At 36.2% G+C, this 25,374-nt stretch overlaps 1 protein-coding gene and 1 long non-coding RNA gene across 3 annotated transcripts in view; one reads left to right on the top strand and one right to left on the bottom strand.

Moving 5' to 3' along the window:
- The window catches only part of LOC123872287 (ataxin-2-like), a 302,090-nt gene that overhangs the window by 216,364 nt on the left and 60,352 nt on the right, over positions 1 to 25,374 (bottom strand). The gene's annotated exons all lie outside the window — the stretch shown is intronic.
- Positions 6,481 to 23,629, top strand: LOC123872304. The gene is made up of 4 exons (XR_006797455.1): positions 6,481 to 6,493; positions 13,955 to 13,960; positions 15,829 to 15,830; positions 23,187 to 23,629. It is a non-coding gene; the product is annotated as an uncharacterized LOC123872304 (long non-coding RNA).

Genomic DNA, 25,374 nt, shown 5'->3' with positions numbered 1-25,374 from the left:
ACTAAAGGTTGAAACAAACAGAACGCGTGAAGGAAAAGCGGGGCGATGGCTACGTGCGCTGGTCTTAGAAGTTGTTATATGTACATTCAGAAACAGTATGCTTGCAGCCGCGATCTACGTCGGTATCACACGCTGCAGATTGGCGTGCTTTATAAGGACTTGATATAACAAGTGATCCGGGCACGCAGAACAAACGCTGTGAAGACATAATATTCTATGGCGCTCAAGACGAAAAGAGGGCGCGGTGTGCGCTTGTCTTTAGTCCCATAGAGCGCCATACATTTTGTCTTTAATGCGTTCTGACTCCCGACCGTACCTACGCCAAGTGTGATTGCTAAATCAAGTGCCAATCCCACTATTACAAATCAAACATGCGAATGCGCGTATTCAATTAGACGTTTAACTATCTCGCGTTTTGTGTGTTTCATGCTCTTAAACACCAATAAAAAACGATCTCCCCAAGTATTTACGAAGCAATTCGAACAGCTAACAATTCGAGACTCACAGCTTGTTAGCATCTATCGCGCCATTACAAGACCTTCTAGCTCATTAGGCAGCAGCTTGAACCGGGAAGCCGTCAGAGCTCGTTCCCAGCAGTTTGTCACGTAGTGCGGTCGCCGTGGTCGCCGCGCGGTCGCGACCCTGCCTCGTCGCGTGGAACGACCAGTAAAAAACCCATTCGTGATCTCAAATTACCGAGAGGAGAGCTTTTATTTTTGTACCCACAGATCGTCAGGTTCATCGCTTTTTACCGATCGTATGCCGAACGCACATTACGTAGTACTTACCTACGCATGCGCCGCAAGCAAGGCTTTGTTTCAAAGAAAGGGAAAACATAATTATTATCCATCCACACTACAAATACGAAAGTATTTTTATCTGTCTCTCTGTCTGTTAACTTTCCACAAACTTCGATTTAACGGATTTTAATGAGTACAGGAGACCTAGCATCCCGAAGACATACATGATTGTTACATAAATCAAAGAATTTCCACGTGATTTTAAAAATCTAGATCCACATAAACAGAATCGCTGGCATCATCTAGTTAATAGGTTAAAAAATAACTACTTAAACTAAGGCAAACAAAATGTCGTATGATCCAGGTATCATTTAATATTTAGATAATAATCATTTGTGCCATCCGCTACGAAATATTATGGTACACATTAAGCATGAGTCACCCCAACGTTTACACTACTTGCATTTTAACTTAATAATAGAAGTGCCCAAAAAAAGCTTATTATGTATAATACAACTGAAAAATCGTCTAAGCTTATCATTACTGCATTGTGGCATACCTAGTTTTTTTTTTCAGAAACTTTGCAAGGCAAATTAACGTCGTACAAGCCGTAGAAATGCTTATTCAATGATAAAAAAATGAATGTTGAAATGTGAATAACATCATTAGTCTCTACTGCAGGACCAGCAGGGTTATGCTGTATCTCAGTGGCACACTAATTTCGTGAAAATTTCTAATAATTAAATGTCAAACTCAAATTTTCTATTCGCTAACGTCAGTTTTTAACCAAGATGACGTCATAGACAATGACTCTCGATCATAGCCATTAATGGGATGGAATAGAAACCGGAAATGCTTTTTCACGTATGTTTTCGTATCGATAGTTTTTAAAACTCTATTCACTAAGCAAAAATGACAGTTTGTAGTTAGAAACTTTATTAGGTGGCTACGATCGTTTTAACAACTAGTCGGGACCAGTGTTTTGCGACTCGCCACTATAATCCGTCCGTTTTATAGAGGTAATAATTTTATAGCAATCTCAACGAATGTAGAGATGTTTTAATTTCGAAGGATTTTTATTAATTACAAATCGGCTGAATTCCGCTCGGTTTTTCAGAAAAATATATTATAATAAAAAATTGATACCTAGTACCTAGGTACTTACCTATTAGTTGTAAAAAGGTAAGTAATATAAAGTAAGGTTGGTTCGTCGGAGTTAAATTATTGTTATTTTGTAAGCAAGATAATAATTTAAAAAAAATATGGCTCGTGCCGTATTGATGGGGCATGCTGAAGAGCAGCGCCAACAAAAGGCGCTACGGGTCCACAGGCGCAGGCTGCGCGATATGTATAACCCAATGGAGCTGCCAGAAACAGAGTTCATTGCGAACTTTCGTTTGAGCAAGGCTGGCTACCAGCAGGTGTTAGAGGAACTCGGGCCTCACCTCCAAGCCGCTCGACGAAGGACAGCTGTTCGCATTGAACTTAATGTAAGTCTCATGTTACCTACATGAGACTTACCTTAAGTTCAATGCGAACTAAAGTACCTATTTCCTATCTTTGTACTTTTTCTACTCCCTTTACAACCTCTCGCACTGCCAAGGGCCACTGGTAGAGATCTCTTATAGAGAGATAAGTGCTTCCCTGTCCACTTTTACTTTCTTTGTCTCTTAATTGTTACAACTTTCTGGTACAAAATAAAATAACAAATAAAAATAAAATTCTGATATTTATATTGAGGAAGAAAATATTGAGATTAATTTAACACAAAAATTGGATTTTATATTTATTGCAGATCCTAGCAGCTCTGCATTTTTATGCCACGGGTACATATCAGCGCCCAATGGGGACATCACATCGTGCAGCCTGGTTTCCTAGAGGCCCTCCAGCGTATCGACCCATCGCAATATCGCGATGGGTCTCTGCAAACTCGACCAAGAGTTCGAATTGGCGCACAGAGACTTTTCTTCTTGGAGGCATCTAAATAGACAAAATATGCTTCATGATTTCGTTCAAATTGTGTGCTGAAGGAATAATTAGGTAGGTACACAATAAAAGCACTCAAGAATACTGTAATTCTATAGTCATTCTATAGTCATAATTCAAAGTTAGGTACTACAAAACACTAATCTATGCAAAACACAAAACCGTTTAAATTCAAGTCAAAGTTCAAACTGATGTAATGTCAATGTCAAATGTCCATAGATAATAATTAAAAACTAGTCGAAGTCGTACAATTTAAAAAGTCTTACATTTCTACTACGCTACCTGTCAGGCAGAGATATTTAATTTGGCCATATAAAGTCGATAAAATACGCTACTATGTTAATGTTGGCCAACTGCCAAGTGTTAGATACTCGTAATTAGTTAGCCACGCATTCGATACGGAATAGAAAAACTCGTGACCTAAATTTCATGGATTTCTAACTGGACTCAGTGTCTAACGAAAACTTTCAAAGATACTGAATAGCCCTGCTGGTGAATAAATACGACTGCTGTTTCTAATGTCATCCGCATTTCTTGACACGTCTAATGCAAACGACGTGCTCTTATAATGTCTAACTTTTTCAGTTGTAAAATTTGTAAAATATGTATGTATTCCTTGCAGGGCGTACGGCTCTTGCGACGCGTGCGGCTCGTATCGTAATGAGCGATCAGTTTATGATACAAGGCGGCATCGATCTTTTCGATGACAACAAACAAAAATTCTATAGGTTCTATTTTCATTCATCGTCTCCAATAAGATTGAACTTGAGTATGAGGTTGACTTCCAAGTTGAAAATATGCTGCGATTTTACATTTTAAAAGCATGCAGTTATAATAAACTAGAGGATGCTCGCGACTTCGTCCGCGTGAATTTAGATTTTTATAGATCCCGCGGGAACTCTGATTTTCCGGGATAAAAAGTAGCCTATGTCCGTCCCCGGGATATAAGCTAACCCTGTACCTTTCGTCAGAATAAGTTACACTGTTGGGCCGTGAAAAGGTAGCAGACAGACAGACAGACAGATAGACAGACATACTTTCGCATTTATAATATTAAGTAAATTTTATCAGTCAAAGGTGTTCAGATAAAACATTTTTAATGTTTACAAAAAAAAAAAGGAATACCGACACGTCAGGAACGTGGCAGTATCTGAGCAGTATCTCGCGTTTTACATGATAAGCCATCTACACATGTGCCAACAATTCGGTTGCAGATATGTTTCAAGCGGGAAAATATTATTTAAATGAAGCCGACCAGTCGGCTACCAGATTACTTAAATAGTTCACGAAATTCACATTTCAGGATTTTTTTTTAATTTACCGCTGGCCAAAAGCGGTAGAAATTATGCACCAGCACAGCGTGTATGGTACGTGTAATAATATGTAAAGGTGAAGCTAGAATAACGATCTCGTACCGGAAAGCGCAGCAATGGAAGACTCCGCACTGTGTGGTGGGTGTGGCATGTAGAAGTCTCTACAAGAAATCTATATCAAGCAATGGATCTATCAATTGATAATGATGATGATGATGATGATGAATAATAATAGCAGACAGTGTTGGAACATCGATAGATACCACGAATATACGTTGGAGTTGGAAGTTGGCATGTCTGTTAATGCTAATTTTTAACTCCCGCGCTCTACATGTTATAATATTTTGAAATTTTTGACAGCTGCACCACATTATTTATGTATTTATCAAGTCGATGCAAAACATGGCGTCGGAGTCACGTCGCGCATAAAATTGACAGTGATCTCGATCTCGCATTAGCATTGAGATGTGTCCGTTAAGCGCAAAGCTGACAGCTGTGCATTTCTGATGCTATATTCCCATGCCGTGGCGTGTGATGGCGACATAATATATCTCACGGTCTTATGACTAATACCATGTAAAACTACACTTTTTAGGAAACTTTATTCTGTACTGTTTTATAAAAAATACGTTCTTTTCAGTGTTCAAGAAATCATTTATTGTTGAGGCCGCACTAAAATGTAACTTGTATACATGTCTAACCATTTTCTGGCGTTTAGACATAATATTATATAAGTATATATTATTTATCTACATATTTATCAAGTTGATGCAAAATTGACAGTGATCTTGATCTCGCACTAGCATTGAGATGTGTCCGTTAAGCGCAAAGCTGACAGCTGTGCATTTCTGATGCTATATTCCCATGCCGTGGCGTGTGATGGCGACATAATATATCTCAGGTTCCTATGACTAACACCATGTAAAATAAGAAAAATTGGCACTCAGAGGCGACTGCTGAATTAAGTGAAAACTTAAAACTATAATTTTTTTTTTATATTCTTATATAAAAAATTCTGGTTAAATCATCCAAGAAGATAGCCCTTGAGTGCCATCTCACCTGGTAATAAGACTTAAGAATATTTATTCTGTACTCTTCATAAGAATTACATTTTTTTCACTATTCGAAACCATATTGATTCTTTAGGCCTCTGCTAATGTATTTTATAAGACCTAACTACGATTAACTCTTAAACATATTATTACTTTTGCAATTATGGCAAAATGCCGTGAAAGAAAACCACGACAGTAAAACTTTCCCCTCACTATCACACTCTCACACCTTCCCAAGGTTGATTGGTAGATAAAGTTTCCGAGTCAAAACATTGATTGTGCAATAAAATTTTAAAAGAAAATTTAGATTTTTCAAAAATAGGAGTTGATATTAAATCAAGAAATAGATAATGCTAACTACATAGTTATCAATGCATAGACCGCCGTTTACTATTTAGTACCATAACGACCTTTGACATATAAACTTTCCAGTCAAAGGGCACTAAAATCTTGATTATTATTAATTTAAATACAAAGTGTACAAAGTAACAATGTGGCAGAGTGCAAGAGGTGTCACTTGAGGTTAGGAAAATAACAGTTACCTTTAAACATCGCTGTAGATTATTATAATATTGCTTTATACTGTAGAACCATGATAGCCTTGTGGTTAAAACGTCCGATTCGTATTTGGGAGGTCGGGTGTTCGATCCCGGGCACGTACTTCCAACTTTTTGGAGCTAAGTATGTGTGTGTTGATATTTCAATATCACTTGCTTTAACGGTAAATGAAAACACCGGGAGGAAACCTGCATGCCTGAAAGTTCTCAATAATACTCAAACGTATGTGAAGTTCACACTTGGCCAGCATAGCGGACTATGGCCAAAGCCTTTCAATTTTGAGAGAAGACCTGTGGTCAGTAGTGGGCCGGCGCGCGGCGATGAATTATTTATTTATTTTATTTATTTTTCATGTACCAAAATTGTAGTTACAAAGTTATGATAAATTAAGCTATGTACAAAGGAAATGCTTATCTCTAAAAAGAGATTTCTTCCAGCTTCCCCGTGCAGGTTGTGAGTAAGGTGCATAAATACGTGGAATAGGTCCCATGGTACTAAATTTATAAAATGGTTAATACAAGTGCTACACAATAATATTTACACAAAATTAGTCTTATGATATTAATTATTTCACGTGATAATTTTTTCGCGTGACAACCTCTCTGGCGCAATGCTAAGCGCTGTGGGCTTATAGTGGGAGGTCCCGGGTTCAATTCCCGGCAGGGCTTAGAATTTTATAATTTCTAAATTTCTAGTCTGGTCTGGTGGGAGGCTTCGGCCGGGGCTAGTTACCACTATACCGGCAAAGCTGTGCCGCCAAGCGATTTAGAGTTCCGGTGCAATATCGTATAGAAACCAAAGGGGTGTGGGGTAACATAAAAACTGTCATAGCCTTTCAAAGTTAGTCCGCTTCCATCTTAGACTGCATCATCACTTACCACCACCTGAGATTGCAGTCAACGGCTAACTTGTATCTAATTAAAATTAAAAAAAATTAAAACCGTCATCTATTAAGAATCTGGTTGGAACACAAAATTTCTCCTCAGCTTAGGTGGAAACCGAGTATAATATGGGTATTGATTGATACAAACACACAGTGTGGCAGAGTGCAAGCCATGTCGCCTAAGGTTATGCGGATGCCCGCGTCTGCACGTGCGTTGACTGACGAGTGGGTCCCCGAGGTCGCGCCTGCGTCCTCCGCACCGCGCCGAGGAATGTATCTACCTTTACTTTGCTTTACATACCGACAGTCGTGCATCCTATATGTATATACCTATGTATATAAAACATATAGACGTCAGTCAAAGGCCGTAAGTCGTTTAGCACCTTAATGATCATATTCGCGCGGCACGGTTATGCGTTAGGTGTGTGTGGCATGTTTATAGAAAAGGGTCATAAGTACGAGAGGTTTTGAGGCAATAGTTTCGCGGAATTGCTACTCGAATTCTGAGGCCGACCGTACCCACATAAGTCATATAGACGTTAGTTTTTAAAAAAAATTTTCGTGAGGAAATTTGCATGCCTGAGAGTTGTTACAGGTGTGAAGTCTGCCAATGCGCACTTGGTCAGCATGGTAGACTATGGCCGAACCTTTCTTATTCTGAGAGAAGACCCGTACTCAGTAGTGAGCCGGCGATCATGATGAGACACAATCTTACGTTAATTCCATTGGTAGCGTTAATCTGTGGTTGAAGTCACTTTTGACAGATGCTTTAGCCCGCAAGTAAAATATATGAAAGCTAAATGATATCATTATTTGTAATTATAACAAAGTTAAACCAGCGTAATAAAGTATTTGAAATGATAACCGTCCATCAGTATATTTATTTTGAGTCTGTACAGTGAAAGTTCCTTCTGATTTTCTTCTTCCAAAAGGGCTTCTTTTGAAAAGGGAGAACTTTTTCTTTCCCGATTTTATTAGAAATTCTGTTGTTTTCCGAATCGCTAACGGAAAAGTTCTTCCTTTTGAAAGGAAACTTTTTTGGAATTAGAAAATTAGGCGGCAATCTCTCTCAGTACGACTTGTTTTATCAGAAAATTTATTGTTTTAGTTGCGGGCTCAAGGTAGTAGGTATATAATATTATCATTAGCGCAGATGAAAAGCGACGCATTTTTTTCTCATTTTCTAAGTACACAGAGGTTACGCCTCTGTATGTTTTCAAGTTAACTAACGTGACATAAACATTAGGGTAAATCTATCATTTATTATGACTGGAAGTCGTGCTTAAAGTTTACAAAAAGGCAAATTGACGTAACTCAAGTGTCGCATTTTTAACTTGAAAACTTAGTGTTTTAATTATAACTTTTCAAAAAGTTGTGCTATTATTATGTTGCTTATTCTTGAATATGAAGAACAGGTTTTAATTTATATTTGTATGAAAAAGCGCGTTAGTAGAAGAACTTTTTAAATTTTTATAGGTAATAAGGACTCAATTGAAGCCATAACAGAGTGAACTGTGGCCTTAAGTCAATGTAATAACATTTATTTCGACAGGACGTGACCAACGCTACTCTAAAAGTAACTTATCACAATAGGAACTTAATAGGAAGTAGTAAAGTAGTATATATGTAGTAAGTAGTAAGTAGCGAGCTAATTACGGAACGTTCAAACTACACACGTTCTCGTAATATGTCACTAATATCCCAAATTACAGCCGATTACAGCTGTAATCGGTATCGGTGAGGTCGTTACAGTTTAGCACATATGAACATTTTTGTCTTTAAAGACTTTTGTTGATTTTAGCGTGAAATTTATTCCGAATATACTTACCTACTGCGCAACCCACTATGTCGGTATTGCTTGCTAAGTAGATAGGTTTGATTATTTAATTTCAAAGTAACTAAGCATTCGTTTTTTTTTTTCAGTAAATGGTAGGTAAGACCGCACAAAATAGTATCTTCTCGTAGTTAAAGAAGTTGTTCAGAAATTTATGATGAATTTCATTTTATGAAAAATGAGACACTAGGTAGCTATGTGTCTAAGTTATGACGATATATTACCTATTGAATATATCTAACGATGATCGTAACATTTTCAGAGTTTTCAGTTTTCAGTAATGCTTTAGTAAAAGTTATCCGATAGGAATTTTATATAAGAAAACTTTCTGAAAAAAGGGTGGCTATAACAATAATTAGAAACTGAATAAGTGTCATTTTTAATCAGTTCTACGTCATGATACCTAATTTTCCATATTTTGATTTTTGACTCATTGATTTGCAAATATTAACATGAACAAAAGATTATATAACATAAACCAAAGGTGAATAACTGAATATATAAATATGTCTTTAGTTACAGATAATATTCAGAAGGTAAGTACGTTCATCTATCTTTATTTAATAGGTATATAATGTACTTGAACAGAACTTCAGCTTCTGTATGTTTGTGTCCCTAAAACTCGAAAAGTAATCGATTTGCACAAAGATTGACTTGCATTTACATATAAGTATAATACTTTATATCCCGAAATTCCCACGGGGACGGGAATTATTTACTTCCCCTAATAATTAATATCTGACTGAGCCACAGCGAACTGTGGACGGGTTTAGCTAGTGAATTATAGAACTTAAACGTAGTTAGGTACCTACTTAGTATTACAGCTAACCGATCTAATTACAATTATCAACGCACGTATCATTCGAGTGGAAACTTGGACCGAATTCCGCGGAAAAACTGACAAGCCTACCTTTCAGGTGTTTCCAAATACACTCCGGCGCCGGAATATTCAGTTTCTCCCTTAGATACAGCGTGCCAAAGTCACCGGGAGCACTGTTCAAAAACCAAAACACACAAAACGTCACACACGAGTGTTATCGATATGTACCAGTTGCTATCACACGTGCTTACACGGCAGGAGTTGGAACGTACGACCTCAACGCGCCAAATAGTCAACGCGACTGAACCGGGGCTGAGTGCTGACTCACATCCACAATCCACACTCACATCTAGCATTCAACAGGTGAGAATGCAACAGTGTGGTGTCACTCGTAGTGCGACCCCGTGTGGAGGTGACTCGGGCATGTTTGCGTGAACCATTTCGTTCTACACTGTAGATTTATTAGGTGGTTGCATGTGTTAGTGATATTTACAGGTGATCTCTTTTGTATAAGGTACGGTCACAAGTCAGGCGCGCGTGTGTGCCTACCTGTTGTGCCCCCGCAACTTATTATGGTTTTTGTTCTTTTAGGGTTGTACAAGAAAGGCATTATCTTATGAGTCTGAAAGACATACGTTTCGCTTGTTATTGTTTTGTCCACGTTCGGTAGTCGCTGTAAACAAGCTCCGAAATGTTACATTGCTCATAACAATACTTTCATTGTAATAGGTAATACAATGGTGCAAGGCAATGATATCAAATAGAAATAATTAGCCCTTTTTAACACTTACAATGGATTAAAAACTCTTTTACTGTGTTTATGAACATTTTTACATACATGAATTGCATGAAAATATTTTCATGCAATTCATGTGTTCATTTTAAGATGTCCTCGGCTTCGCCCGCGTGGATATAGGTTGTTAAAATCCCGTGGGAAATCTTTGATTTTCCGGAGTTAAAAGTATCCTATGCCCGTCCCCGGGATGCAAGCTATTTCTGTACTAAATTGCATCAAAATCGGTTAACCCGACGCGCCATGAAAAGCTAGCAGACAGACAGACAGATAGACACACTTTCGGTTTATAATATTAAGTATGAATTAGTGTGGATGTAGGATGCCATCTGAACAATATGATGATGATGATGATGGAGTCCTTTTATTCCTTCGTGGAATTTAGGGCTACAGCAATTGTTTTTTATGTCTTCGTATCTTTGGCTGCTGCCTTCTGAAAAATATAGGTGTCCTTAATAGTAATTATTAGATTTAGTTATAATATAACATTTATAATTAGCAATACATAAGGTAGGTATGTTATATCTGAAAATATACAATTTTTTAAGCATAGTAGAGTAAATATAATACGGGGTTATCCAAAGGGCGGACCAACAAATTCCTGAAAGACCGGCAACGCATTGGCCGTTCCTCTGGTTCTGCAAATGTACATGGTTGGCGGTAAAAGTCACTTAAGATCACGTGGCCCGCCTGATCGTATGCTAGCTATTTTTTTTTAAAGAAATAATATCAATCACACATCAAAAACACTATTAATAAAGTTATAAACATAGTAGGTAGGTAAGTACATCACTATCTACGTTGTAAATATAAAAAAAACTGAAAACTCTGTTACGTAATCAATTCAAATTTTCCGACTTCAACCTACAGTCATCATGTACCTACACAAGTTTATTATTCCACTTGTGTGGGTGAGATCGTGCCATCTGCACATTAGTGAACTTTATACGGTGTAAGGTCACGGATTTTTAGCACTAACACAATAGGTATTAACATCCCATGTCACCTTGACGTAAGTGCAAAGACTTTGTCATTTAGCACCCAAAACCAAAACGCTGTAACTGCCAACATTAAACTTCCAATATTGAAACTAACCTGTCGCGATTTTAAAGGCCTTATTCATCTAACTGATAACAAGTCAGTAGAGCCTTTTATGGAAAACTGCCGCTTTATACAAAAACGTCCTAACTCCAACACGACTTAAAATAAAAATGAACTTTAACAGCTATGAAATTACAATTAGCATTCGAAAATCCTTATTAGATGATAAGGCTGATTTATATGGTGTTTGAAAGTAGTCGTGACCGATCTATTTGTATTGTAATTTGCACCTAATCAGATGTAAAACTAGATTGATTATCGGCCATACGAAGCAATCCGTAGCTGATTGGGTCTCTTTTGTTCGACTTTGACGTTTTTAGTTTAGACACCATTTGTGGCATTGTTGACAGGCCGACGCCATTATGTAATACTCAAAAGAAACGATTGTGACAAAAAGTAACCGGTTTCATGACATGATCTAATTCTACTCTTATAATATATTGTGTAGATTTATTTAATCACCTCTTGTTATTTTTAGAGTCATATAACATAATTTAATATTCAGATAAAATTAATGATTAATGAGTGAGTGTTGGTGTTGAATTATGTAAATTAACTTTTTGTATATAGGTAGGCACGTACATACTATATAGTTTGATTGTGTTATTCCGGTAAGCATTTATTATTTAATACTTTTGAAAACCCTATTAACTTCGGTATTTAAATGGTGGGTATGTATAGATAACAAGCTGAGGCCCGCGTCTTCGTCCGCGTGGGTTTAGGTTTTTAAAAATCCCGTGGAAAATCTTTGAGTTCCGTGATGAAAAGCAGCCAATGTCACTCAATGTCAATCGGTATACCGATGCAAAAAACACGTCGATCCATTGATACGTTGCGACGTGATTGAAGGACAAACCAACAGACAAACACATTTTCCCATTTATAATATGGGTAATAATAGAGTTATTTAATAACCTCTTGTTATTTTTCCATTCTTATACTTATTCAACATAATTTAATATTCAGATAAAATTAATGATTAATGAGCGAGTGTAGAATTATGTAAATTATTTTTTTATCGATGTTTAGTTTTGGTTGTGTTACTGTGATGACTGATGATGCATAGTATAATAATATCTTTGAAAATTCTATTGACTTAAATGGTGGTGTTTAAAGAAAACTAGCTGATGCCCGCGACATCATTTGCGAATCTCGCGGGAACTCTGATTTTTCGGCAAAAGCAAGTAGCCTATGTAACTCTCTAGTCATGCGAATAAAGTCACGGCTATCAGCTAGTATTTAAATGTTAAAGTTATTCATATTTATTTATAATTACTTATAGTTTTTAAATAAAGAATTATAAGTAAATAAAGTTTTCAAAAGTCGCAAAATTTTGTAAATATAATACAGGCCGTCTTAATATGTTACACTAAAACCCCTGATCGTTATTCAAGACGTCAATTGCGAAACCATTCGAACTCTCCACGAGAGAAACTTCGATTAAACGTCATCATTGCTATATAGGAATATTAAATCCTTATTGATCGAACATAACATGCATAAAACGTAGATCCTAAATCTGTCAGAGAGAGTCACGTGCGACAACTAGTCCGCGATGCCTGTTTCATAACCCCTTGTGAACGCCACAAGTATTTACACGCATTTCAATTAACAAACAACTTGAACATGCGATAACTATAAGCCATGCGCAAAATTTACCATCGAGTTAAGAATACACTGCATTTTATTGCTAGAGGGATTCTTCACGTATTGCTTATCTTATTATCGTTCAACTCAATCAACCAGCTTGTTGCAACCACTGCTTCACACATGGTCTTCCACCTTCCTCATCTACCCACTTCCTGCTGCCTTCTTGGCCGTCAGTCCAGTGGGTTGGAGGTCGTCCCATACTGCGCTTGCTGGTGCATGGTCTCCACTCTACAACACATCTGCCCCATCGGCCATCGGTTCTGCGACAGACATGGCCTGCTCACTGTCACTTCAGCTTGCTAATTTGTAGAGCTATGTCTGTTACGGATTTCCTCATTACAGATTTTTACTTTCTTGTTGTCATTATAATAACGTGTTTCAATTCAAAATGGGAAACTTTTCCTAAATCTTCAGCTAAGAGTACAAGAAGGCGGTCTTGTCCATTGATATAAGAGGAATCTACCGTTTGTAAATCTCTGTCTTGTCGATTGAGCTATGTCTGTTACGGATTTCCTCATTACAGATTTTTACTTTCTTGTTATCATTATAATAACGTGTTTCAATTCAAAATGGGAAACTTTTCCTAAATCTTCAGCTAAGAGTACAAGAAGGCGGTCTTGTCCATTGATATAAGAGGAATCTACCGTTTGTATATCTCTGTCTTGTCGATAAGCAACGATTTCTGCCAAACAACCTCAGGGCTAGAGAAATAATATAAATGTGCAAATCACCAGATACAACACGCGATCTCCACAAAGATATAGGGGCAAAGGCAGCTTCGTAGATCCTTGTAGTACACGTCGTATACGATAGCATTCCGCTTTTAATTTATTCAGGCTCGCAATTAAGGCCGTGTTCCCACTGGCACAATGGTGCGCGGGCGCGGATGGGACATTGTGCACGCAAACTCGGCTATCTGAATCGGAACACCGCGACCTGTCCGCTCGCTATCGCGTAGCGGTTGCCTAATCAAAAATTATAATTTATTAGCTATACGCGAACCAGCTGCGGGATCATTATTTTATTTGTGCGCATTGTGCTGTTTGTGCTGTTTTTAGTTTACTTGCAAACGCATTTATTATTCACTTGCTGTGCTTTGCTTAGGTTTATTAATTTTACTGGCTTTACTCGGTCAGCTGATCGATTGCGGAAAAATTACAATCTCAATAGTTTCACTTTCATTGGCTGAATTTATGGTGTTCTTGTTGCAACACCGCATTATAGCCAATAGTGAGCGATTGACAACCAATCAGATGTGATTTCGATCTGCCTGCTCGTTTGCTCGCTATTTTTTTAGTAAAAATTGTTTTACTTCATTTTTAATGGTAAAGTTTAAAACAAATCTTCGTGAACTTTACGAAATTCCAGTTATGAACATTTTATTTCATCCCTTTTGTTGATTTCAGTTTTGTCAACCTTTACAAAAATATTCAGGAATCCATAGGAATCCATATACAATTTTAAATACTACTTACCAGCTGAACCGCACCGTAGAATTTTTGAATATAAATTCTCAGTGAAAATGTACATAATTATAATGAAATTGTTTAATTAATTTTACTAACTACCTAATCGCGAAATCATAGTTTTATCAATGTCTTAGGAAAATTAAAAGGAAACTTATTCAAATTATTATTATTATAAATCTTACATATCTTATAAATAATATATAATTCTTATATCTTATATATCTTATAAATAATATATTATTATTATTATTATATACTTTACGCAAACCAGCGGAGGGGTCATTATTTATTAGTGCGTATTGTATTGTTTTTAGTTCACCTGTAAGCGCATTACTCACTCGCTTTACTCGGATTGTATAACTTTCTGCGTGAAACTATTTTGCAATTCATCTCCTTTATTTTGTAAGATGGCGGAAAGCAGATCTTACTGACGTAAATTAATATACCTGAGCAACAGTTAAACACATTTCTCTGCTTCCGTCATTATAATGTTTTAGTCTAACTTATTTATTAACCCCCGACCCAAAAAGAGGGGTGTTATAAGTTTGACGTGTGTATCTGTGTATCTGTGTATCTGTGTATCTGTGTATCTGTGTATCTGTGTATCTGTGTATCTGTGTATCTGTGTATCTGTGTATCTGTCTGTGGCATCGTAGCTCCTAAACTAATGAACCAATTTTAATTTAGTCTTTTTTGTTTGAAAGGTGGCTTGATCGAGAGTGTTTTTAGCTATAATCCAAAAAAATCGGTTCAGCCGTTTAAAAGTTATCAGCTCTTTTCTAGTTACTGTAACCTTTACTTGTCGGGGGTGTTATAAATTTTTAATTTACCCTTGTAAGACTAGCAGTATGCTGTATGCCACAACTAAGTTCGCGTTGTATGTTATTCACAGTCAGTCTCCACCTTTACATAGTAACATACTATCACTACCCACATCATAAATGCAAAAGTGTGTTTGTTTGTTAATTTGCCCTTCAATTACGTCGCAACGAAGAACTGGAGAGAGACAGAAGCTACTTTTTATACCTTTTAAAATTTTTAAAAATCTGAATCTAAGTGGGCATCTGAATTTAGGTTTTTTAAATATCCATTGAAAACCCTTTGATTTTCCAGGATTAGTAAATGTATTTACCTTGCATTGCGTACGAGATACAAGCTAGTTCTGAACCAAACAGACTTCAACTTCGACGAAAAATCCGTATGAAGTCTTTGGAAAAGCTGTGATTGTGACTTCAAAAATAAAAGACATACGAGTATAAACTTACTAGGTAACCTTGACTAAGGTTATAATTATTGGTAGAGGTAAGTACCTAAATAGATCAAAGTGCTGTTTTCATTTACAAATTTATTTTCGCCATTACGTATTGCTGTAAGTCGATGTGAAACAACTATTAAGCCACGATATAAATCAACATCCAAATATGGCATTACTTGGCTACTGTTGAACTTTAGAGCACAATTTCGAGTTTAAGCGGACCACATTCCGCTCCAAACATCTAATTATCAACTACCGGCTATCTGTTACTATTGCCAATAGCCTTGCGACTATGCCCGTTTCTACACAAGATTTTTTTAACCAAAATACTTTGCTCTTAAAAAGCCGTCCAACATTATAATAAGTTACACAAGTCGTAGTTAAAAAAATTAAAATATACGACTGCCCTGCCAAAAAATTAACTAAAAAAACTTTTTCAGATTTGGAAATGGCATCACACAGCAGTTGCCATATTGCTTTTTTTTTAATTTATAGCCAGTATAACTCAGGGCGACAAAGGGAACAGAATGACATACTTTCTAAGTAGGTGTCTATCTTGACCAATTAACAGCTGTAGGTATTAATCACACTAACATTATAAAGGAGAAAGTTTGTATGTGTGTGTGTGTGTGTGTGTGTGTGTGTGTGTGTGTGTGTGTGTGTGTGTGTGTGTGTGTGTTTGTTACTCCTTCACGCAAAAACTACTGGACGGATTGGGCTGAAATTTAGAATGGAGATAGATTATACCCTGGATTAGCACATAGGCTACTTTTTATCCCGGAAAATCAAAGAGTTCCCACGGGAATTTTAAAAAACCTACATCCACGCGAACGAAGTCGCGGGTATCAGCTAGTTAATAATATTAGAGCAATGCTTGCAACATTGTAGAACTTTAACTAAAGTCAAGAACTTTTGCTAGTATATATTTACATTATAATACTAGTTATTTGTGTCATAAAACAAAGTCACAATAAAATTATTTAAATTTTATAAGTCGCTTAAAACTGACAAAGTATTATATCGGCCTGATCGATTTATGGGTCCTGCGCATTAATTTAAAGCGGCTCGTGTTAGTGGAGCTAGGGCGTGACCAAAACAGCACAGCGAAATGCATCTCAAACTTCAATCAAAAGTGTTCCTTATTAATTTCAAGTTTAATATGAGTTTTGATTCAATGTTGATGGGCGCTTATGTCGTTTTTTGTTCGGTCGCTCGGTCGGAGAACGAAGGTCGTTGAAGGTTGTAGTTGGCGCGCTTTTCCGCGATCAACGGCACTAGATTATACAAGATGGCGGGAGCGGCGCGTGCGCAGCCCGCTGCTACGTTGTTGGGCCACTAAAATGTCTCACGAAACTTTTTATCGATTTTAATAGGTATGCGTGCCTTCAAGTCAAGGGTGAATAGGCATCTTCTAGGCAAGTGCGCTCCATCCTAGGCTGCATCATCACTTGCCGGCAGATCCAATTGCAGCCAAGCGCTAGTCTATAAATAAAATAAAATCTGCAGAATTTAAAATATGTATGTACACCTATGTATTATATATAATAGATCTGATAAAGGAGCAAGAGATTGTCGCCGTGCAGATATGCAATGAAGTCGTATTTTCATTGAAAATATCTTAGATGAAGTTTGAGTTATGTAAAACAGCTAGTATATTGTGACATACAACTACGGAACCCTACCTATTATTTAATCGGGGTTTTCACATGAATGAAATCGCGACAGCACGTTTTTTAGTGTTTTTTTTTTTCATTGATAGATGAAATGTGTAAAAACTTTAATTATAAGCTTACACTGAATGCACAATGTTAACTGTTGTATCTTTTATTACTTATCTGTTAATTTAATAAGTATCGTAAAATTTTCGTTTTGATGATTTAAATTAATTAAAATTTCCTGTGGAATCCGCAGTCATATAAAACTAGCCAACTAATAAATTAAATTCCTCTTTGTTTTTTAACAATCCACTCTATATTCTGCTAGAGATTTTGCTTGGTACGTTAATTTTAGTTACAAAAACAATTAAAAAAATAGGCAATTTAATTACCCCAGCGGCATTTTACAGGCACAAATTTAATTCTAAGTCCTGATAATAAATGTGCTTTAAATGCTACGATACTACGGCACGAGCTTACTCTGATACTATTATCAATTTTCTATACCTAACTATTTCATTTCCAACTGTTTCGACCGACTAAAGTATTTGTGTCTTAATTGACATACATTATCGACATAAAAGTTACAATATAAACTTGAGATAAATCAAATCAAAGCAATCAATTAAACAATAATTTTTTTAGTTGTTTACGCGCTTTGTGTTATAATGTGGTTAAGTCACTAATATTATAAACTAGCCGATGCCCGCGACTTCGCCCGCGTAAATTTAGGTTTTTCGAAATCCCGTGGGAACTCTTTGATTTTTCGTAGAATATAAAACAAAGAAAAGTATTAACAAATTGTAAGGGACTTTCTCTAACCAACATTTACACTTGTTGAAATTATTATAAATGCACTTACATGGTTTCGTTGATAAGTTGTACGCAAATGAATAATACCATTAATAAACACAATCTCTTGTAAAACAGGGCTCAAAGTGGTCGTGAAATATAATATTCTGTCTATTAAACATTAATAGCAAGTCTTTGCCTGGGGCTTTGTCCGTATTAGCAGTTTCTATGTCCAGCACTGTAATGAAATCAAGCATAAATTACAACAGGTAATAATAGCTTTTACCATTATTTTTAAGTATCTTGATTTTGTTTTTGTCTTTGCCTTGTCCGTCTGTCCGTCAATCTGTCTGCGCTCATTCACTCTCCATACTAGAAAATAATCATATTAATAAAATCTTGAAACACAATTGAAAGGTCTAAATAATAGTTGCTATCTTTTTATGTTCGTGGACCATTAGGAAAGAGATAGTACCTTATTATACCTAGGCAATACATTTAGAACTTCATTGTAGTTTAGAGATCGTGAAGAATAGAATGAGCCATATGATGGCATCATTGTGGCTAATTCTTTCTTACTCACACAATTTCTAAAATAAATTATTGATAGGTTTAAATCTAGTGCTATCTTCTCCCTAACTAAATAGATTAGGTAGGTACTCCTTGCACAAGCTATACCTATAATCAAAATATCATCTGATAGACTCTAAATCTCTGACTAGAAGATGTTTTAATCCATATAAGTCTTAATTGCAACAGTATGTCCATTTATTTGCTAGCTTTTCACGACGCATCAGTTAACCAATTTTGATAGGTAAATACATAGCTTGTATCTAGGCATACTTACTACTTTTTACCTAGATAAAGGCTACTTTTCGTCCCGGAAAATCAAAGAGCTCCCACGAAAGAGCATCAAAAAAGCATGCCTATATATTATAATAAATCTGTACCTACCTGTCATTTTAGTTTAGAGATTGTGTACAACTGAATTAGCCACATTGTTTTATTTTTCATCTGCGCCGGCGCAATGTATATCACTTATCCAAAGCAATGTTGTCACCGCAAGAACAACAGTTACGTAATGTATGGACAATAATGTCATAAAAAACGACCACCGTCCGCGGCCGGTTACGTTACATCACAGTACATACAATGAAAGTACGCTTTGATGCAATTTCGTAAAATTATCCGATCCCACTTAGCTTCCGTATTTGATTGTACGCTATAAAATAAGAGACGGTTGTGAGATTGTTCATGAAGTTAATGCATGATTTTTTTTTTACTAATTAAGCTTGCGCTTGACTTCAATTTGCACCAAACGGTAGAAGATGATGCAGCGTTAGGTAGAGCGTGCCTATCTAAAAGCTACCTACTCGATAACTCTTCTGATGAAATATTCTTGAACCTATACATATGATTATCACCATCATCGTCAAGCAATAATATGTAATAATATGTACTTCTTACCCCCCCCCCCCCCCCTCCTGTCCAGCGCCTCCCTTCGAATTGTTTGATGTTGCCGTTTCATTTAGGAGAAGTCTTCCAACGCTGGTTTTCCTTTGCGGATTCGCCATTCCAGCACCATGAGACCATAACGTCAAACTATGTGGTCTGCCCATTGCCACTTCAACCAGCTGAGCACTGTTGGTTACTCTGGTTCTCCTACTAATCTTCTCATTTCTGATTTGATCACGTAGAGAAACTCTCATATCTCTTTCCATTGGTGCACATAAACAATGAGAAAATTTTCCAAAGCAGGAAAATCTCGAGTCAACTAAGTCTATTTCAGTCCATTGCAGGTTTAAGGCCTATTTACCAGTCTATTTCTACTTCTGCTTTTGGTGAGCTGCTTCCACCTCTTTCCCGCTGCCTTTTCGTCGCATTCTTGTGCATATCTAACACTACAAAAAATGAGATTTGTTATAATTTTAGCCCTCGCTTTTTTCCTCTATAGCTTCAAGGATGGACGATTTGAGCTGCAGACAGGAAAAGCATAGAAGCTATGCTTTTAAAATATGGTATTGGAGGGAAATGCTCTAATGACATATTTTTTTTTACTCAGATACAATTTAGCACCTGACTGCAATCTCACCTGGTAAGTGATGATGCAGTCTAAGACGGAATCGGGCTAACCTGGAAGGGGTATGGCAGTTTTTATTAAACCCATATCCCTTTGGCTTCTACACGGCATCGTACCGGAGCGCTAAATCGCTTGGCGGCACGGCTGCGGTAGAGCGGTAACTAACCACGGCCGAAGCCTCACACCAGAAAACATTTCTTCTTTCCTTCCTTGACCAATGAGAGTAATAAGTCAATGACTCAAAAATTATCAATATTATTGGAAGAAAAATAAATTAATGATAAATATTGATTAAAACTTTCAACAGTCTCTTCGACTACTTGGCTTCATTTAATTACGCTTACATCTTATTTAGTACTGTTAGCTTGTCTTACAATAAAAATAAATCAGATTGTTTTACGTAAGCCGTTATTATAAAGTTACTGGTCAGTTTACAATTGATTATGACTCAATGAAAGTTGGATCACAATAGATCAGTCTCTTGATAAGTATATTAATGTCAAACTGTCGCAATGTTCATAAAATACATCCATAAAAGTTAAATTTTATTCTAATTCATGCATGCTTATAAATCAAAAATTTCTTTGAAAACTTATTTGAACAGTTTGGCTATTCAAATAAGCTTTCAAAGAATTTTTTTTATTGAGGTATAAAGAAGTATTTTATAAAGAAATTAGGTAAAACTCTAGCGAACTTCCAAGATTTTCGCTAACAAAGTAATTTTTTATTTCCAAAAAGCACGTTTTTAGTTCCTTTACCAACTTCAATGTCTTATAATATAAACAAATGAAATAAAGAAAAATAAACCTACTTATTACTCAAATTACTACCCTACTACTAGCTGCATCCCTAGGTTTCGAAAATTGGCTTAAAACTACTAGTTCGCGTCCAAAAAGAAGGAAGTTTAGCTTTTGGGAAAGGGTGGATGAGCATTGACCAGGGACCCTGTTAAAATATTGCAATGTCTAAGTACCAGTGTTCGTTTCCGTTTCGCATTTAAATTAAAACCATATTTTTTTACTTAAACAAAAATATTCGCGCTCCCAAAATTTGTTAAGTACTTTGTAGGGATCTCTGGAATGATCTGATTCTATAAATTATTTCACTGATATCCACTAGTTAGCTACTTTCATTATTTCCCGCCATCCATACTTAATATAAAATGCGAAAGTGTGCCTGTCTGTTTGTCTACATTTCACCTATTTTGACGAAATTTGGTGCAGGTTAGCTTACACCCCCTGGCAGTTCTTAAATGGAGCTTTTTGACTTTTACCACAACATTGTATAAGTACTATTCATAAATCCAAATGAATGTTTAAATACCCGTTCACCGGCAAATCTACAAGTGGGTCGATAAGGTCTTTAATGATAGTACTTTAGTGGATACTATTCCCGCTAATGTATGGATGAAGTTCGCATTCATATTGTGTATGCAAATTGAAATTATATGATAATGGTACAGCGTTTTAATAAATATATGGCATTAAACGGGATTGGGCTGCGAGATTGGATAATATTTGTAAAGTTGATCGCTCAACGGCCAAGCCCCAGTTTTGTGATACATTATACCTTCTTGCTGTCTAGAATTTAAGGAAAACCCCAAAGTATTTTTATTTAGTATTTCCCAAATAAAATTAAGCAAATCTACCATTATCAAAATATTTAGATACCTCTGACTTTAGGAGTAGATAAGGCGCGCAATTTTATTGCAGATCTCTACCCAATACTTACCAATATAGGTAGTAATAGTATTCAATTTTCTCAGATTTTTTATAGAATTCCAATATTGATCCTGAAAATCAATATCATTCCCTAGTCCTTTTCAATCCAACAAAAAGATTTGATGCTAAATAAAGTAATATTACCTATAAAACTTTTATATACTTATCGATATGTTTAAAATATAAAGAGTTCTTTTGACTTCCGAGTATTGGCATTGATATATTTTGGCGAAACAAAGAACTGTGTCCACAAAAAGTCCAGTTTTCAAAACAAAATTCGTAACCAATCTATCTTAACAACGCTCTAACAACTTGCTGTTGATCTTTTCAAAGTTTTTTTACAGGATATTGATGCGAAATAGGAAAACTGCAGCCATCTACTTGTGAGTATTTAATATTCTTCTCACTTCTGTTAAGTTATTAAACTAATCATAGAGCCTATGATCACATGTTCACACAACTCTTCCTGGTAAAGTAGCTATCGCTCATCGCGGTGTTCAGATTGCAATTATCGATACTGCCTCTAGAGCCTCTAAAGGTGCTCTAAAGTCTAAACGGTAAGTGGCCTATCACACTCGACTACTAAGGTAGTCTAACTGCTCACATACAGGCATGCGTATTAACAGGGAACTCTCAGTCACTCGCTCCATAGAAACGTAGTTTGGTTCTCATTTGAATGGTTGATCAAAGAGTTTGATTGGTTGGTAATTGGTATTGAGATGAGAGCCAAACTACGTTTGTTAAGAGCGCACTACGAATAAACCCCTCTTAAGGTAACAGACTGGGACTACTTATGAACTATGTGCAACACATTATGACACCTGATGGATTGTTGCGTTTTCTTTTTCAAACCGAATCGTAATTCTCGATTAGTTTTTATTAAAGATCTTAAATTAATAATAATAGCCTATCGGTTCTACGTACCTATGGTTATCTTAGGGCTTATTTGCACTTTCAAAAAGCTTTTCCAAGCTTTTGAGTGGATTTCCCCGTACATTGAACAATTACTTTTCCATTCAAAATTCTAGAGAATTTCTCAAAAAGAAGAGAAATTAAAAAAAAACCTCTTTCTACAGAAAATGGCTTTTGTTTACGCTAAATCTCAATCTATTAAGGTTGTATCACAAAAAATAACCGTTCAAGTAAACATTAGAAAACTATTTTCTCTATATAAGAATCTCCAGCCTTTCCGGTGGCGGACGGTTCAAACAGAATCATCTTACTTTGTTGTACATAACTAGTTTAAAATCAAAGAAAAAACTCCAAGATTAGAACTTTTACTTAGGTACTCAAGCTGTTAAATGTGAAAGAGTACAGTAACTTAGGACTTTAATTAGAAAATCAAAGAGTTCCCACGGGACATAAGAAAATAGTAAAATATGAAGAACTGACCGCAAATCTTTCGTAGATGAATAAGCAACGTAAGGGTACGTCTTGGAGTACTATGTGTAAAGTTTGTTAAATGTTGTCCTTGTGAATAGCAGATGATTAACCCATTTGAGGCCAAACAAAAACTAGAAGGGTAACCTTAGATTTTTTTTTAGTTTATTAATTATTAGCAACACAAAGATACAAAAAAATAAGAAAAAAGTCTTCATAAATATTTTTCAGGATTTTACAGGGGTGTACCCAAATTGGCACAATGGCCACTTAAGAGTAAAAATTCGTAATACAAGATTTGTCATTGATGAACTGTTTTCTTGCGTTTTTACGACCCCAACGGAGTAATTTTGGCAAATGATACAAGGAATATTCTGAGGAAGCTTTTCAGGAACGTGATCAGCGCCGTCTAGTTGTGACGATGGGCGAGCAGATTGGCTTTGGATTAATTCCTTGAGATCAATTCTGGCTAAACTTCGTCGAGATAATAATTCGATCCATGGGGTAGTCTTTATAGGCAATCGCTATAGGCATTTCATATTGTCATGTCAATCATGTAATTGAATGAGATCCACTACTATTTTTGCCGTGAAGGCCGATTCGATACAGCAATATTGATTGGTCCATTTCGTCCACTCCATTCATGCCCTTGTTGTAGATTTGGAACAAATGTGGAGTCTTTCATACGATTTTCGTTCAGAATTCAATCGTAAGATTCTGTGTTAGTTTTCAAATAACTTGCAGTACACTTTCGCAAAACTGAAACATTCAAAATGGATTGATTTGGTCCAATACTAAGCTTTCAGTTTGTGGCGAACTGATTCTAATTCGAACTCTTTTGACAGCCAACGACTCATCATTACTGCTGCTTTCAGCACCAGAAAGAGTACCTACCAACATTGTGAACAAATCTAAATAAAAAAAAAAGAAAACTTCGGACTCACTCAGCAACTAACACATCAGCGTCCAGCCCAAACTCTTGGATCGAGAAAGCTGAAATTTTGCATAAATGTTTCTTTTATAACGTTGATGAAGAATAAGGTCGTATTTTGCAAAATTCCCACGGGAGCTAAGCCGCAAGTGGTCGCTAGTATTTCTATATTTCCAAGAACGTCATTTGGCAAGCTTGATGGAGTCTTGTTGTCATCAAACCCTACTTCTTCATCAGTAACGGTGTCAACCTTTCGTAGATTTATAGCGAAATCATACTTCAAACTGTTATCTCTATCTTCTAAAATCGAATTAATAGCTTCCTCTAACCTTCAAAGGTTGTATTTGGCACTATAATGCCTTTTCAGTTCATCTTGATAATCTGTAAAAATTGTTATATTTAGTGTTCCAGTACTATACTTGTGGCCATTGTACCCAAATTGGTACAGTAATATTTGAAGTCCTATAAAATTTTATATACTTAGTATAAGTAACTAAAAAAGCTTGCAAATATTTAGAAATTTATTGAATTTGACAAAATATAATTACTATTGATGAAATATTTTATGAATATAAAATTATAATTATAAAACTATACATACCTCCACATGTTTCTCGATAACGAAATTTGATGGATCGTTACTAAAATAATACTGATGATAATTTTTTTATTTTATTTTATATTCAATCACTGCACTTTCAACTACTCATAAATATAATAATATATTAACTAATGTCAACACTTTTTTTATTTCACTTCAATAAGTAAGTGTTCCCAAATTGGTACGGTGGTCAAGAATGGGTTAAGGGCCTGCGCAGACGAGGGACTGTAGTACGCGGAGGTCAAAAGTCCGTCGTCTTTTCTTTTACTACAGTTTTTCAGTCTGTGCAAGTTCGTTGTGCGATAGATCAATTTATGTCGTGCGTCGTTGTATGCACAAGTCCTAAATGTGTTCACTCATAGCCAATATTGGAGGTGTGCCATTATTATTATTATTGTTAACCCGAACTGTCCCAATGTTGGGCAAAGGCCTCCCCTTCTTCCTTCCACCTGTCTCTGTCTAGAGAAATTTGAGGCCAGGCCGACATGTAGGCATCGAGTTCGTCTCGCCAGCGACGCCTCGGCCTGCCTCGAGGTCTTTTAAAATTTTGTGGCATCCACTGTGTTGTGGTCTTTGCCCATCCATCGGACATGCGCATAACATGTCCTGCCTAGAGTGCCCAGTTCCATTTTAGTTTGGCAGCTTTGTCTCCCATACCGTTATCTGCGTCTTGGAGCGCAGTATACTGTTTTTAACATGTCTGTCATGATATAGAAAATTAATAAAATATTATATGATAGAAAAATGAGACAGTGCAGTT

The sequence above is a fragment of the Maniola jurtina genome, chromosome 15 (assembly GCF_905333055.1).
Source record: "Maniola jurtina chromosome 15, ilManJurt1.1, whole genome shotgun sequence".
Classification (NCBI taxonomy): domain Eukaryota; kingdom Metazoa; phylum Arthropoda; class Insecta; order Lepidoptera; family Nymphalidae; genus Maniola; species Maniola jurtina.
Note: the sequence above shows the minus strand (reverse complement) of the source record. Positions and strands in the feature narration are given on the sequence as shown.